Raw genomic sequence first — 16,999 nt, 5'->3', positions numbered from 1 at the left:
GAATTCTTCCTCCGTAAGCCACGTGTGTCGTAAGAGGTGACTAAAATGCCGGGAGTAAAGGGCTAGTAACCCTTTCTCCTGTATACATTACTAAATTTATGTAGAGAAACTTGTTTTTCTGTTTGAGCCACCCTGCTTTGGTGGGATACGGCCGGTGTATCGAAAGAAAGACAGGAAGAAGAGACGAGAATAGTACATTTTAAATATTAAACACTGAGGTGACACAATCTTTCATTTTATGATTTAAGATTTTAATATCTGAATGATAAATTGTTGTCTTAGACATGATATAAGATTAGAAACATCGAACACAGAATTGGTTTGGCTACAGTTTCTCGACGGAAGTGACAAATTAATTTTGGGTGTGATTTATAGGTCCCCAAACCTTGATAGGGAGTGCAGTAAGCTGTTATGGGACGAAATTCATAAGGCATCTAGATATGAAAATGTTGTTATAATGGGAGATTTTAACTTTAGACAAATTGATTAGAACAATATGACAGGAAATCTTGAGTCTAGTGACTTTCTTGATACGGCTCAGGATTGCTTTTTAGAACAGGTTGTGACAGAACCAACTAGAGGAAACAATCTGCTTGACTTGGTTCTTGCCAACAAAGATTCACTAATTAATAATCTTGAGGTTAATGATGAGCTTGGGGAAAGTGATCACAAATCACTTAGTTTCAATATATCATGGAATTACCCAGATAACTGTAATCAAATCTCTGTCCCAGATTTTCGCTTGGCCGACTTCATGGGACTGAAAAATTACTTGGGTGGGCTAAATTGGGATGTCCTGACTATGGGTCAGGTAGGTGATCTTGGTTGCCAATATAACGTTTTTCAGAGCATAGTTCTAGCTGCCCAGACAACTTTTGTTCCGAGTAGGGAAATTAGATCTAACAAAAATGATCCCAAATGGATGAACAATAGATTAAAACATCTCATTGGTCAAAAGAGAGGCATATATAGGCGTATCAAAAGAGGGGATGGGCAGTTAAGAAATCAATATATTCAATTAAAGAGAGAAATAAAAAAAAGGAATAAGAAAAGCAAAAAGAGATTATGAGGCTAAGGTCGCAAGGGATTCAAAGACTAACCCAAAAGGGTTCTTTCAGGTATACAGAAGTAAGATTAGGGACAAGATTGGCCCACTTAAGAGTAACTCTGGTCAGATCACTGACAGTGATAAGGATATGTGTGAAATCCTAAATACCTACTTCCTCTCAGTTTTCACCCAGGAAAATACTAGCGATATTCCTGAAAAAATAGATTACGTAGAACAGGATGATAATAAACTATGTACGACTGCGGTAACTAGTGACATGGTCCTCAGACAAATAGAGAAACTAAAACCTAACAAATCCCCAGGCCCTGATGAACTGTTTGCAAGGGTGTTAAAGGAATGTAAAGAGGAACTTAGCATACCTTTGGCTAATCTTTTTAACATATCATTACAAACTGGCATAGTGCCTGATAAGTGACAGGTCCTTGGCTTCGAACTATAGACCAATAAGCCTTACCTCCATAGTGGGAAAATTTATGGAATCAATAATTGCCGAAGAAATTCGTAGCCATCTTGACAGGCACAGATTGATTAATGAATCTCAACATGGTTTTACAAAGGGGCGTTCCTGTCTTACGAATTTACTAACTTTTTTCACTAAGGTGTTTGAGGAGGTAGATCATGGTAATGAATATGATATTGTGTATATGGACTTCAGTAAGGCTTTCGATAGAGTTCCACACCAGAGGCTATTGAGGAAACTTAAGGCACACGGAATAGGAGGAGAAATTTTTTCCTGGGTAGAGGCATGGCTGACAAATAGACAGCAGAGAGTTTGCATAAATGGGGAGAAATCAGAATGGGGGCACGTCACAAGCGGTGTTCCTCAGGGGTCAGTGTTGGGCCCGTTGTTGTTCACAATTTACATAAACGACATAGATGAGGGAATAAATAGCGACATAAGCAAATTTGCTGATGACACCAAAATATGCCGTCCAATTCATTCTAATGATAACATTAGAGCACTCCAGGATGATTTGAATAGACTGACGCAATGGTCGGAGAAGTGGCAGATGCAGTTTAATATTGACAAATGCAAAGTTCTAAATGTTGGACAGTTAAATAACCATGCCACATGTCAACTAAATAATGTAGATCTTAATACTACCGATTGCGATAAGGATTTAGGAGTTCTGGTTAGCAGTAATCTAAAACCAAGACAGCAGTGCATTAGTGTTTGCAATAAAGCTAACAGAATTCTTGGCTTCATATCTAGAAGTATAAATAATAGAAGTCCTCAGGTTGTTCTTCAACGCTATATATCCTTGGTTAGGCCTTATTTAGACTATGCTGCTCAGTTCTGGTCACCGTATTACAGAATGGATATAAATGCTCTGGAAAACGTACAAAGGAGGATGACAAAGATGATCCCATGTATCAGAAATCTTCCCTATGAGGATAGACTGAGGGCCCTGAATCTGCACTCTCTCGAAAGGCGTAGAATTAGGGGGATATGATCGAGGTGTATAAATGGAAAACAGTAATAAATAAAGGGGATGTAAATAGTGTGCTGAAAATTTCCAGCCAAGACAGGATTCGCAACAATGGTTTCAATTTGGAAAAATTCAGATTCAGGAAGGATATAGGAAAGCACTGGTTTGGTAATAGAGTTGTGGATGAGTGAAACAAGCTCCCGAGCACAGTTATTGAGGCTAAAGCGTTGTGTAGTTTTAAAAATAGGTTAGATAAATACATGAGTGGGTGTGGGTGGGTGTGAGTTGGACCTGACTAGCTTGTGCTGCTGGTTCTGGTACAGTGCTCCATCCTTGAGTGGGGATGACCAGACTGGGTGGGTCATTGGGATAATCCGGGGGGTGGGTCATTGATCTTATCCGGGGGGGGGGACATGGACCTGCTCCGCATGGATCAGTAGGCCTGTTGCAGTGTTCCTTCTTTCTTATGTTCTTATGTTCTTATAATTAATTTATGTCTTCATTCATAAATATTGTTTTACACAGATACACAGAAAGTACCAGCAACTGATATTGTCAGCCAGTCACTCTCGCTGTTACAAAATAACCTTTACTCTTCTGTTTACAAAGTCAGAGTTGATAAATTAGACAGATACTCAAGTGTCTCATATCTGTCTAATTTATCAAGTTGTCGGTTTTCTGAACCATTCATCTACATTAAAGTTCGAGTTGCCTAATATCCTTGCTGACCAGCGGAAAGTTGACAAACTCTCTCCAGCTGTACATGACAGTATCAGTGAACAATCTCACGAACATATAACAATGTATATAAAGACAGAAAGTAGAGATGAGGTTCAAAATTTCATAAGTTAATTTGAAAGTGCCGATACTATTTGAAATTATGTGAAGATTCCTTGGATCCCAGAAATGTATTTGGCTATATCGAATACTTGCAAAATGCTGTTTTAGTGAATGTTTCTCATTATATGACAAAACTGTTTTGACACTTACTCTGTCTAGTTCACTTATTATTGACTGAAAAATATTAGTATTTGTGTCACACCTCTTCCCATAAACTTTCATTCCATCGTTTCAATTTACCGATTCTCTTTGTATTTCAAAAAATTACTCTCGAGTACATAAAATAAAGGATATGAATGAAATTTCCTCGTGTCAGTGTCACACTGGAGAACAGGTTTAGTACACTGAGTCTTCACTAATGTTGTTAGTTTCTTAAACTTGGTGGAAAATTAGCTGCGCCTCTCTCTTGTTAATTTATATCTTTAACGTAATTTTGAATTCAAAACTAGACCGCATATTTATGGTGAGGTTTGGTAAGTGTCTTGAATAGTTTATTCACAGGTGCTACTACGTTTTTATGAGAAACTGTTAAGAGAAAATACAAGATAATGTAGTAACTCTCGAGTAATAAGAATAGAAAATCCCCGTTGACATAAACCAGTTATTTAAGTGTGAGGGATGTGTGGCAGATGCCTTTGACTTTCTTAAGCACGAGTGAGAAGGGCAGGAGAGTGATGGAGGAATCAAGGCTTCACCAACATACATGACTGATGACTAGCTTACAGCTGCCACATCAACCTACTTTCTCACCAGATAAATCAATAACAGTCGCAGATCCTACACTTTCACTTTATATGTTACCAATACATAAATAGGTAATTCTATACTATCAAACACACTTATGAAATACACACACGCCAGCAAACACACACACACACACACACACACACATACATACACACACACACACACACACACACACACACACACACACACACACACACACACACACACACACATACATACACAAACACACACAAACTGCTGTATAGCCACATTAGGAGGAAGACAACAGTCAAAAACCAGGTGATCAGGCTGAGGAAAGAAGGTGGGAAACTCACCAGAAGAGATCAAGAGGTATGTGAGGAGCTCAACAAAAGATTTAAGGAAATATTTACAGTGGAGACAGGAAGGATTCTGGGAAGACAGAACAGAGGGGGACACCAACAAGGAATATACCAACAAGTGTTAGATGACATACACACAACTGAGGAGGAAGTGAAGAAGTTGCTAAGGGACCTTGATACCTCAGAGGCAATGGAACCAGACAACATCTCCCCGTGGGTCCTTAAAGAGGGAGAAGAAATGCTGTGTGTGCCACTAACCACAATCTTCAACACATCCCTTGAAACTGGGCAACTACCTGAGGTATGGAAGACGGCAAATGAAGTACCTATATTTAAAAAAGGAGACAGAAAACAGGCACTAAACTGTAGACCAGTGTCACTGACTTGCATAGTATGCAAAGTAATGGAGATTTATGATAAAGTAACAGAAGATACGAGAGAGAGGGATGGATTAATTGCATCTTCTTGGACTGCAAGGAGGCCTTCGACACAGCTCCTCACAGGAGATTGGTGCAGAACCTAGAGGATCAAGGGCATATAACAGGAAGGGAGCTGCAATGGATCACAGAATACCCAACAGGGAGGCAACAACGAGTCATGGTACGTGATGAGGTATCACAGTGGGCACCTGTGACGAGCGGGGTCCCACAAGGGCCGGTCCTAGGACCAGTGCTATTTCTGGTATATGTAAATGACATGATGGAAGGGATAGATTCAGAAGTGTCACTGTTCGGAAATGATGTGAAGTTAATGAGGAGAATTAAATCAGATGGGGATCAGGTAGGATTTCAAAGAGACCTGGACAGGCTGGATACCTGGTCCAGCAAATGGCTTTTCGAATTCAACCCCGCCAAATGCAAAGTCATGAAGATCAGGGAAGGGCAAAGAAGACCGCAGATGGAGTATAGGCTAGGTGGCCAAAGACTGTAAACCTCGCTCAAGGAAAAAGGTCTTGGGGTGAGTATAACACCGAGCATGTCTCCGGAAGCACACATCAACCAGATAACTGCTGCAGCATATGGGTGCCTGGCAAACCTGAGAATAGCGTTCCGATACCTTAGTAAGGAATCGTTCAAGACACTGTACATCGCGTACGTCAGGCCCATATTGGAGTATGCAACACTTGTTTGGAACCCACACTTGATCAAGCACGTCAAGAAATTAGAGAAAGTGCAAAGGCCTGCGACGAGGTTAGTTCCAGAGCTAAGGGAAATATCTTACGAAGAAAGGGTAAGGGCAATCGGCCTGACGACAATGGAGGACAGAAGGGTTAGGGGAGACATGATAGCAACATACAAAATACTGTGTGGAATAGAAAAGGTGGACAGAGACAGGATGTTCCAGACAGGGGACACAGAAACAAGGGGTCACAATTGGAAGTTGAAGACCCAGATGAGTCAAAGAGATGTTAGTAAGTATTTCTTCAATCATAGTCAGGAAGTGGAATAGCCTAGCAAGTGAGGTAGTGGAGGTAGGAACCATACATAGCTTTAAGATGAGGTATGATAAAGCTCATGGAGCAGGGAGAGAGAGGACCTAGTAGCACTCAGTGAAGAGGCAGGGCCAGGAGCTGAGTCTCGACCCCTGCAACCACAATTAGGTGAGTACAATTAGGTGAGTACGCACACACACACACACACACACACACACACACACACACACACACACACACACACAACAGTCAAGGACCAGGTAATCAGACTGAGGAAGGGTGATGGGGAATTCACAAAAAACGACCGAGAGGTATGTCAGGAGCTCAACACAAGATTTAAAGAGGTATTTACAGTGGAAACCAGTAGGACTCCAAGAAATCAGAACAGGGGGGCACACCAGCAAGTGCTGGATGAGGTACATATAACCAAGGAGGAGGTGAAGAAGCTGCTATGCGAACTTGACACCTCAAAGGCGGTGGGACCAGACAACATCTCTCCATGGGTCCTTAAAGAGGGAGCAGAGATATTGTGTGAGCCATTAACAAAGATCTTCAACACATCATTTGAAACTGGGCAACTCCCTGAGGTATGGAAAATGGCAAATGTAGTCCCAATTTTTAAAAAGGGAGACAGACATGAGGCACTAAACTACAGACCTGTATCTCTAACGTGTATAGTATGCAAGGTCATGGAGAAGATCATCAGGAGGAGAGTGGTGGGGCACCTGGAAAGAAACAAGTGTATAATTGACAACCAGCACGGTTTCAGGGAAGGGAAATCCTGTGTCACAAACCAACTGGAGTTTTAAGACAAAGTGACGGAAATAAGACAAGAGAGAGAGGGGTGGATCGACTGCGTATTTTTGGACTGCAAGGAGGCCTTCGACACAGCTCCTCACAGGAGATTGGTGCAGAACCTAGAGGATCAGGGGCATATAACAGGAAGGGAGCTGCAATGGATCACAGAATACCCAACAGGGAGGCAACAACGAGTCATGGTACGTGATGAGGTATCACAGTGGGCACCTGTGACGAGCGGGGTCTCACAAGGGCAGGTCCTAGGACCAGTGCTATTTCTGGTATATGTGAATGACATGATGGAAGGGATAGATTCAGAAGTGTCACTGTTCGGAAATGATGTGAAGTTAATGAGGAGAATTAAATCAGATGGGGATCAGGTAGGACTTCAAAGAGACCTGGACAGGCTGGATACCTGGTCCAGCAAATGGCTTTTCGAATTCAACCCCGCCAAATGCAAAGTCATGAAGATCAGGGAAGGGCAAAGAAGACCGCAGATGGAGTATAGGCTAGGTGGCCAAAGACTGTAAACCTCGCTCAAGGAAAAAGGTCTTGGGGTGAGTATAACACCGAGCATGTCTCCGGAAGCACACATCAACCAGATAACTGCTGCAGCATATGGGTGCCTGGCAAACCTGAGAATAGCGTTCCGATACCTTAGTAAGGAATCGTTCAAGACACTGTACATCGCGTACGTCAGGCCCATATTGGAGTATGCAGCACTTGTTTGGAACCCACACTTGATCAAGCACGTCAAGAAATTAGAGAAAGTGCAAAGGCCTGCGACGAGGTTAGCTCCAGAGCTAAGGGAAATGTCCTACGAAGAAAGGGTAAGGGCAATCGGCCTGACGACAATGGAGGACAGAAGGGTTAGGGGAGACATGATAGCAACATACAAAATACTGTGTGGAATAGAAAAGGTGGACAGAGACAGGATGTTCCAGACAGGGGACACAGAAACAAGGGGTCACAATTGGAAGTTGAAGACCCAGATGAGTCAAAGAGATGTTACGAAGTATTTCTTCAATCATAGAGTAGTCAGGAAGTGGAATAGCCTAGCAAGTGAGGTAGTGGAGGCAGGAACCATACATAGCTTTAAGATGAGGTATGATAAAGCTCATGGAGCAGGGAGAGAGAGGACCTAGTAGCACTCAGTGAAGAGGCAGGGCCAGGAGCTGAGTCTCGACCCCTGCAACCACAATTAGGTGAGTACAATTAGGTGAGTACGCATACACACACACACACACACACACACACACACACACACACACACACACACACACACACACACACACACACACACACACACACACACTAGCATATACAGCAGGCCTAGTGTCTAATCGACATGTGCCTAGGACAAAATGGTAACTAACTAACTAACACACACACACACACACACACACACACACACACACACACACACATACACACAGTAGGGACACCATGTGCATGAGTCACGCTTTCTGTGATCCGCGAATATAAGTGTTTTTGAGGGCTACCCAAGTGTACTGCAAGGGTTGCTAAGTGTGTCAGGGTAGTGAACAATCCTTGAAGCGATTTACAATTTGCCTGAGCCACATAAGTGTGGGGAGAGCCACAGTTTTATAAGTCATCTAGAAAGTGATACTTGGTGGCGTATTCAGAGTGGGCAGGCTAGTGTGCTCCAGGCGACGTTGCCACGTGTCACCCAAGAAAGATAACAAAGTGAAACAAATGTGTGACCAGTGAAAGAAATACAATGAATAGGGTACATTATATATCGAGAAGAAACGGAGGTGGATCTACGCCAGAACATCACATCGAGCTGGACAATCTACAGGCTGCTACAGGCTGCATTGCAAGTACTGAATTCACCTATGTGTGGTTGTTGGGTGTGGGTTTTGGTTTCCAATTCACTGCCATGCTGATTGTGAATGGTCCAACTCTCCTAGTACGATAAAAATAGGCGATCAAGTACTCAACAAGGAATAGCAAGTGGTAATTTATGGAACAAGGCAAGACAGGTTTCTATAAGACTAGGTGGTAGTAAAAGCATAGAGGTGCAGAATAATAGGTAGGTGTGGATTGGGTCACAGGAGGGTGTGGGTCAGGTCACAGGAGGGTGTGGTCAAGTAAGGGAACACAGCAAACTCCACATAACAATCCAACGCACAATTCCACCTACTTTTTAGACACTTAATAAACCCATATATAGTTCCCCCCCCCCACACACGTTTACACTCACACATTCCCACATATACAGACTCACACACACACACTCTCCCACCTTCCCCTTCCCTCACCAATCTCTCACTCCTTCCACTGATCCCCCCCTCTCTTTCTCACCCTCCTCCACCTCTCCCTCTTTCCCCCTCTCCTTCTCCCATTCTCCCCTTTTGCTTCTCCCTCCGCCTCACTCCCCATATTTCCCCTTCACTCCCCATATTTCCCCTTCACTCCCCCTCCCCTCCCCTCTCCCATTTAGCCACTGTCTACAGCTTCCTCCTCTACCTCCTCCACACTCGGACAAACACACCACAGAACAAATACACAGAATTACATAAGTTTTTCATTCTGTGGCAACCAAAAAAAAATAGATTGCCAGAGAGCAGGTAGGAAAACCAAGGGACTGGAGGATGAATCTGCAAAGGAAGATTGGGCAGCAGAGCTCATGAAAAGGGAACATGAATGGGGAAAGAAACTAGAAGAACTTAGCATGAGAATGGAAGAGAGGATAGATGTGGAAAGCAAGAAGTGGGAGATGCAAGTCACAGCAGCAGAGGCTAGGATACAGAGATTAGAAGAGGAACTGAAAATTCTGAAACAGCCTAAAGAACTAAAGAACAACTTGGGAAGGATATCATAGACCACTACTTCAGTCACAAACAAGGGGACTGTAGGGAACAAAGGAGTGAAACTGCATGTAGAAGCCCTATCAGACCATTGTGAAGCCTGAGAAAAAGAGAGAATCACATCAGGAGCAATCGAGGGGACTGTAGAGAATGAAAGAGCTAAGCTATATGTGGAGGCCCTAACAGACCACAGCAGAGCCCAGGGAAAACTGAGAAGGGAAAATGACAGGCCACTGGGCCCAAGGACAATAGATAATGAAGAAACTGAAGAGAGGAAAGCTGCAATGGAGGAATTTAAATCGAATCAGTGGATACATAGGGATATGCAGTGGGAGAATGAAAGGGAGAGGTCAGTCTTTGTTTATGGGCTCCAGGAAATTGAAGGGAAAACTTACAAAGTAAGAAAATAAGGGGAAAATGCAATCGAAAGCATCATCAAAGCATCATCAACATCATCTGATGTTGACTAGAACATTGTACAACTTACCAATTTTGTAGGGTAGGGAGAGTTTTATGATAAATAAAATTTTGCAATATCTTGCAACTTTGCAACAAGGAGTCCATGCACACAAGTGTGTAGGATGCAAATTGCTCCTTAATAACAGAATAAAGTTACACTTGAAAGTAGACACAAATCAGAAAAAAACAAAAAGATGTCTCTCCATCCCTGAAACAACTCTCTCTTGTAATAACATAGGGCAAGTAACTCCTAATGTTTTGGAAATAGAGTACTTGATGAGTGGAACATTCTGCCTAATTGGGGCATTTAAGCTAAAACTTTGGGTAGTTTAAATTTAGGTTGGATAAATACATGAGTGAGAGGGGCTGGATTTGAGTGTGATTATCAGAGGCGCTGAAGATTGTGTTGAGAAAATATTGTGTTAGTGGGATGGATTGTGAAGGACTTGCCTAGTATGGGCCTGCTGCAGTGTTCCTCCTTTCTTATGTTCTTATGGTAAACAATTTGGTTTTAGGTCTGCATATTCATGTATGTCAAATTTGTTAATTTATTGTGACAAAGTTATGGAAATTGATCAGGAAAGAAATGGATGGGCAGTTTGTATTTACCTAGATTTTAAAAAGGTTTGTGAGAGTTCCTCCATGAAAGACTATTTTGGAACCTGCATAATATAGGAGGAATTGAAGGTAAATTATTACAATAAATGAGACTTTTTGGAGGAAATAAAATGTTAACAGTTATAAGAGGATAAATGCCTGCAAGGAGGAACGTCACAAGTCGGGTGCAACAAGGTTTTATACTTGCCCCAATAATGCTTCTTATATATGTAAAGGATTTACCGGAATGAATAAATAATTATACGAGTATGTGTACAAGTGCTTCTAAAATCTTTTGCAAAATTAAAGAACATAAGAACATAAGAATGGAGGAACACTGCAGGAGGCCTACTGGCCCATACAAGGCAGGGCCTTAACAAAACGACCTCTACCCAAAGCTACCCAAGAATTTACTCCCGTACCCAATGACACAAATCAAACTCAGCCCCTCCCACTCATATATATATTTGTCCAATCTCTTTTTAAAAATACCCACTGGGAAGATTGTTCCACGCATCCACAACTCTGTTAGAAAACCAATACTTACCTATGTCCTTTCTAAATCTAAATTTATCCAACTTAAATCCATTATTTCTGGCTCTTACCTGGTTTGACACCCTCAGTACTTTATTAATATCTCCCTTGTTTATGCCCGTCATCCACTTATACACTTCAGTGATATCTCCCCTCATTTTACGCCTCTCCAGAGAGTGGAGATTTAAGGCTTTAAGTCTATCTTCATACTGGAAGTTCCTTACACAGTAAATCATTTTAGTTATTCTTCTCTGTATGTTCTCTAATGAGTCTATATACACCCTGTAGTAAGGGGACCAAAACTGAGCAGCATAATCTAAATGAGGCCTCACTAGTGATGTATAGAGCTGTAAAAGAACTTTTGGACTTCTATTGCTTATACTTCTTGAGATAAATCCAGGTAATCTGTTAGCCTTGTTGCGCACACTAAGGCACTGCTGTCTTGGCTTTAGATTTCTGCTTACCATGACTCCCAAGTCTTTTTCACATTCTGCATGACCAAGCTCTACTTCACCTAGATTATAGCTTCGAGGGTTATTTTCATTACCAAGGACTAGTACCTTACACTTATCCACACTGAACTTCGTCTTCATCTGTAAATCTTTACTAGAAGTTCTGGATACATTGAGAACAGAGTGATAGGTGTTTGAAGGATTTTAATGAAGATAAATGGTATGTAATAGAAATGAGAGAAATTGAAATTAGGCCACGTAAGGAATATATATTGTATGACAAAATATTGAAATTATGAGGTAAAGGGATCTAGGTGTTATTATTAACAAAAAAATGTCAACAGAAGGCCACTTAAATGAAATTCCCAGAGGATTGGTAGAGTTTGCTATGGGAAACAACAACTGATCGTGAGAAGGAAGAATGCTTAAGGACACACACACGCCCATTTTCAAATGCTTCCCAAGCAATAACCTTTGGTTAACATAATTTACTCATGTGAAAGTCCCACGCAAATCCAACCCCTCTCACCGATTTATTTATCCAACCTAAATTTGAAACTACCCAATCTTACCAGAGTGTATTCCTGGATCAGGACAGGACAGATGGAAAGTAAACAGCTGAGGGACTAAATAAGTTGTCAGACACTGGAAAGAAACATAGACGGGATGGCACCAGGAGGAAACAACCAACCTCTAGAACCTCCTTAAAATTACAGCCAACTCAGCAGCGCCCCCCTCAATATTCCCCATCCCTTGTATACATATATTTGCCATTGAAATTCCCTCACTTGTCAATGAATGGGATTGTAAGTTTTTTGCAGTTATTGTCTTGCCAGTAATTTAAACTATTTGCCTTAGATATCCATCAGTTACCCACTCCTCTTCTAGGCAAACTGCTACATTTGATCGGGACTTGAAAGGTATGCAGAGTGTGGTTGTATGCAGAGATTGTTGGCACCTTTAAAAATTTTAACTACGGATGGAGCGCAGAAGGATATTTTCCTATTTAAATATTACCCTAGACATGCTTGTTTTGCTTTGCTCAGAAGGAAGGGTATTCACTCTTGTCATGTGGCAGTAATGTAATTTTTTAGTTGCTTTTAGTGTAGTACATGGGGCTTTGGAGGTGTTTTCCTTTATCTCCTTACAGGTGTGACTTTAAACAAGTAGAGTGAGATTACAGAGAAGAATTTTCAAAGTAAAATGGCCTCATCCGAGTTGCCTCATGAGATAAAGGAAGGAAAATAGAGTACAACATGCATTATCAACAGAAAACACCAGATACTCATTCTACATTCCAACATTATATAAAGGATCCTGATGGCAGATTTACATGACTAAGGGACGTAGCAGACTTGATGCTAAAACAACCCATTGTCTCCTCTAGGATGAAAAATATGTCAAAATATTCCTGAACATCTGATGGCTGGCCAAGGGTATCACACAGCCTGTAAATGCAAGTTAACAAAAAAAAAGTGAAAGGCTTGAAAACCCTTTAAGCACTTCCACTTCTGATTCTCCAGTACCATCAAGCACAGCTCCACTAAGGTCATCAGGAGATAAAGCTATTTTCAAAGGACTGAAAATCTGGCATTAAGTTTGGCATAAAATAAATGGAAGTGTGGTCATTGATGTCTTACCAGAAGTAGGTCTATTGGGATCTGACTCTGTGTATATAGTTCCCGGTGGCAAGAATTACAACAGGGCCATGGTGCCCCATACCATACCTTTGGAAAATTTTGAAAGGGTACTTATGAAATAATTCCTTGACAGTACACTGCAAGTCATATTTTTAAAGGTCTACCAACACCAATAACATTGTCTTCGGCAATTAAAGGCAAACGGCAGGAGTTCAATGATGACCCAAACATCTCCAACTATGCAGGTAGTGGTCATTTCGAGGTGTTTCCAATGGACAGATGGAGAAATCACCTGAGTTCTAAGTAACTTATTGGAGCATATCAGCGAAAAGAAATAATTTTGATTTCTATGTCCAATGCCTAGTTAGAATGCTAGACCTCTTCTCCTATGGTGCCAAAAACTGTGCAAGGTATATGACAATATCTGCTGTAATTCTTGTAAATATCCAACAGACTCATCGTGAAAAACCTGAGCTGTTAAAACTGGGAACCTCTAGTACAGCACAGTCAATGGTGTCTGGCTGTCAAACAGATGTGGACATAACTGTGGAGCAGACTTTCTTGAAGCACACCAAGTATTATTCTAGTGTACTTACCAATAATGAAAATCCAAGTTCCTTGCCATAATATTTTCTATGACAGACACAAAAGAATCAGATGCATACGATGCATCTGAGAGTAGTCATCAGTATGTACAGGGGAGAATGGAAGCATTTTCTAACTTCCTGTGACAGTTTGATCCATCACTGGAGAAAATCAAACTCTATAAGGTGTCATCAGGTGCAGCAGTACCTGATGAAATCACAGAGGATCTATTAAAAGTCGAAGAGAAAGGTACGAACCTTCGAAGACATCGATATGGCTACCCAAGCTCTATTTGATGGACTGGCCATTTCATACTACTTTATTTATCCTAGCCACATCGAGCCTGAACGTATTAAACATATCTCTCCTGCTGGACCTGCTATTCATTTAACCAAGCTACGAAGGACTGCCTCGTCAAGAACAGAAAAATTTGCACCAACTGTGGAAGTGAAGAACACGACTATAAAGCCTGCACCACTACCAACTCTACACCAATATGCCTAAACTGCAAGGGTGCCCATCATACCCTGGCAACCAAGTGCCCACTGAGAAAAGAAGTTGGGACCAAGATAATTCAAGGAAAAATTAAGAACTCTTCAATATCGCCTACATATGCTGCAATCAAAAAACTTCAGACTGACACTGCTAAGATTCTTCAAGCTGTTCTACAGACCACTCTACCCAGCAACTCCCTCTCTCCACGTCCTGACGGTGCTTCCTCCAAGGTGTTGCACTGCATGGTGTATGCACACCTTTCAAATGCAGCAAACCCCGGCACTTTCAACACCACCATAACGAACTATACCGTCTGAACAACATGCCAGCCTTCAATTTCCCGGACTCCATACCTTCAACTGACATCCTCAAGATCCTCCTTCTCAACGTCGTGAACTTCACTGCACCTGCAGTCCTGTCTCCTTCTGCCCAAGCAACTGTTCCTGAATCTCCATCGCCCACAACGCTGTGTATTCTGACTCTATCACCGCCTCCTACGTCTCCCAACCTATTGATACACTACCAATACACCTCTCCACCGCTTTTGTTGACCCACAGTCACCTGCCAGTACCATTGTGGACTCACTCACCGAATCCACTTTCGAAGAAGTTGTTGATGACTCCAGTTATTCCTCATGGGAAAACCTCACTTTCTACACTTCTCCGACTAACGCTGACACCATGACCTGCACTGAGCTCTACAAAAGCCTCGGTGCTGGAACTATCAAGTTTGCTTGCTAGCCACCTCTTCACTTCACACTTACCCAAGTTCTGGAATTCCTCAAACTTCTACGTTTTACCTTCGGAAACAAGACAAAGCTTTACCACCTCTCTATGAACAGCTTCAACAAATTTGAGAATGGCTCCTCTACAAACCTGCCTCCTTAATCACGTCAAATAACACCACTAGTGAGCTCCCGTCTGGTGTTTTTACCTGTCTGCCCTGTCCTGCAACCTAGCCTGCTGCCAGCTTCTCAAGACTCAAGACCTCCAACTACCACAAGACCGTTGCAACAGAGCCTGCTCCTCCTGTTTCTCCAATCAGTCCCACGAGCGCCTACCTGCTGGGTTAAGTCCTGGCACCTTTTCTACGACTGTGGACACTCCTCTCCAAAACTATTCTTCGCCTGTCCCGTCTTCCACGCTCACCCTACAAAGGGGTCTTACGTAAACTCTCTTGATCTTGATCATTGTATTGGGAACCAGACTACTTGTAATAGCATTTTTGGATGACGAGTAATAAAACAAGATGTGTTTATTGGTGAATGTGTGTGGCATACGTCTCATGACGCCGGTCATAATTGTAAGTGACAAGGAAGAGCGAGACTCACTGCTGACAACTAGTAGTTCGTGTCTGTTGAGATAGAGCGCCAGGGCATCGCGGAATATAAAAGAAAATATGCAGTAATTAGTGGTATCTGAATTATCTTACTATATAAAATGAAGTGCTAGTTATTATGTAAAATGAAATGCTAGTTATTATGTAAAATGAAGTGCTAGTTATTATATAAAACGAAATGTTGGTTATTATATAAAATTAAGTACTAGTATATATTGCATGACTTGATTTCTGCATGAACTAAAAAATATTTTCAATGAGATTTGTAAGTAAGCCCCGCCTGATCAATATATTTTTCATATCTTTCATGTTTTTCAATGGGATACAAAAATTTTCAAACACTAGAGCCAATCATTAGCATTAGCTGAGAACTATAGACCAATAGCTCTAACGTCCCACATCATAAAAATCTTTGAAAGAGTGCTAAGAAGCAGGATCGCAAGCCACTTGGATTCCCAAAAACTGCACAATCCAGAGCAACATGGGTTCAGGGCAGGTCGCTCCTTCCTCTCACAACTACTGGATCACTATGACATGGCCTTGGATGCACTGGAAGAAAATCAGAATGCAGATGTAATATACACAGACTTTGCAAAAGCGTTTGACAAGTGCGATCATGGTGTAATAGCACAGAAAATACGTGCTAAAGGAATAACTGGCAAAGTGAGGAGATGGATCTTCAACTTCCTAACCAATCGAACACAAAGAGTAGTGGTCAACAGAGTTAAATCGGAGGCTGCCATAGTGAAGAGCTCTGTTCCACAAGGCACAGTACTCGCCCCCATCTTATTCCTTATCCTCATATCAGACATAGACAGAGATGTAACCCACAGCACCGTATCATCCTTTGCAGATGAGGCTGTCATCTATTGAGGACGCGGTTAACCTCCAAGAAGATATAAACAAAGTTTTCCAGTGGGCAACGGAAAACAATATGACGTTCAATGAGGACAAATTCCAACTACTTCGTTATGAAAAACTGGAGGAAATAATAACTAGAAAGAGTATACTACAAACTCTGGTTATACAATAGAGCGGAAAAATAATGTAAGGGACCTGGAAGTAGTAATGTCTGAGGATCTCACTTTCAAGGATCACAACAGTGCCACGATCACAAGTGTAAAGAAAATGATAGGATGGATAACAAGAACGTTCAAAACGAGAGATGTCAAGCCAGTGATGATCCTTTTTAAATCACTTGTTCTTCTCTAGGCTGGAATACTGCTGTACATTAACACCTCCATTCAAAGCAGGTGAAATTGCATATCTAGAGAGTGTACAGAGAACCTCTACTGCACGTATAAGTTCTGTCAAGCACCTGAACTACTGGGAACGCTTGAATGCACCTGACTAGTACTCGTTGGAACGCAGGAGAGATATATCATAATCTACACCTGGAAAATCCTGGAAGGAATGGTCCCGAATCTG

The sequence above is a fragment of the Cherax quadricarinatus genome, chromosome 14 (genome assembly GCF_038502225.1).
Source record: "Cherax quadricarinatus isolate ZL_2023a chromosome 14, ASM3850222v1, whole genome shotgun sequence".
Lineage (NCBI taxonomy): Eukaryota > Metazoa > Arthropoda > Malacostraca > Decapoda > Parastacidae > Cherax > Cherax quadricarinatus.
Note: the sequence above shows the minus strand (reverse complement) of the source record.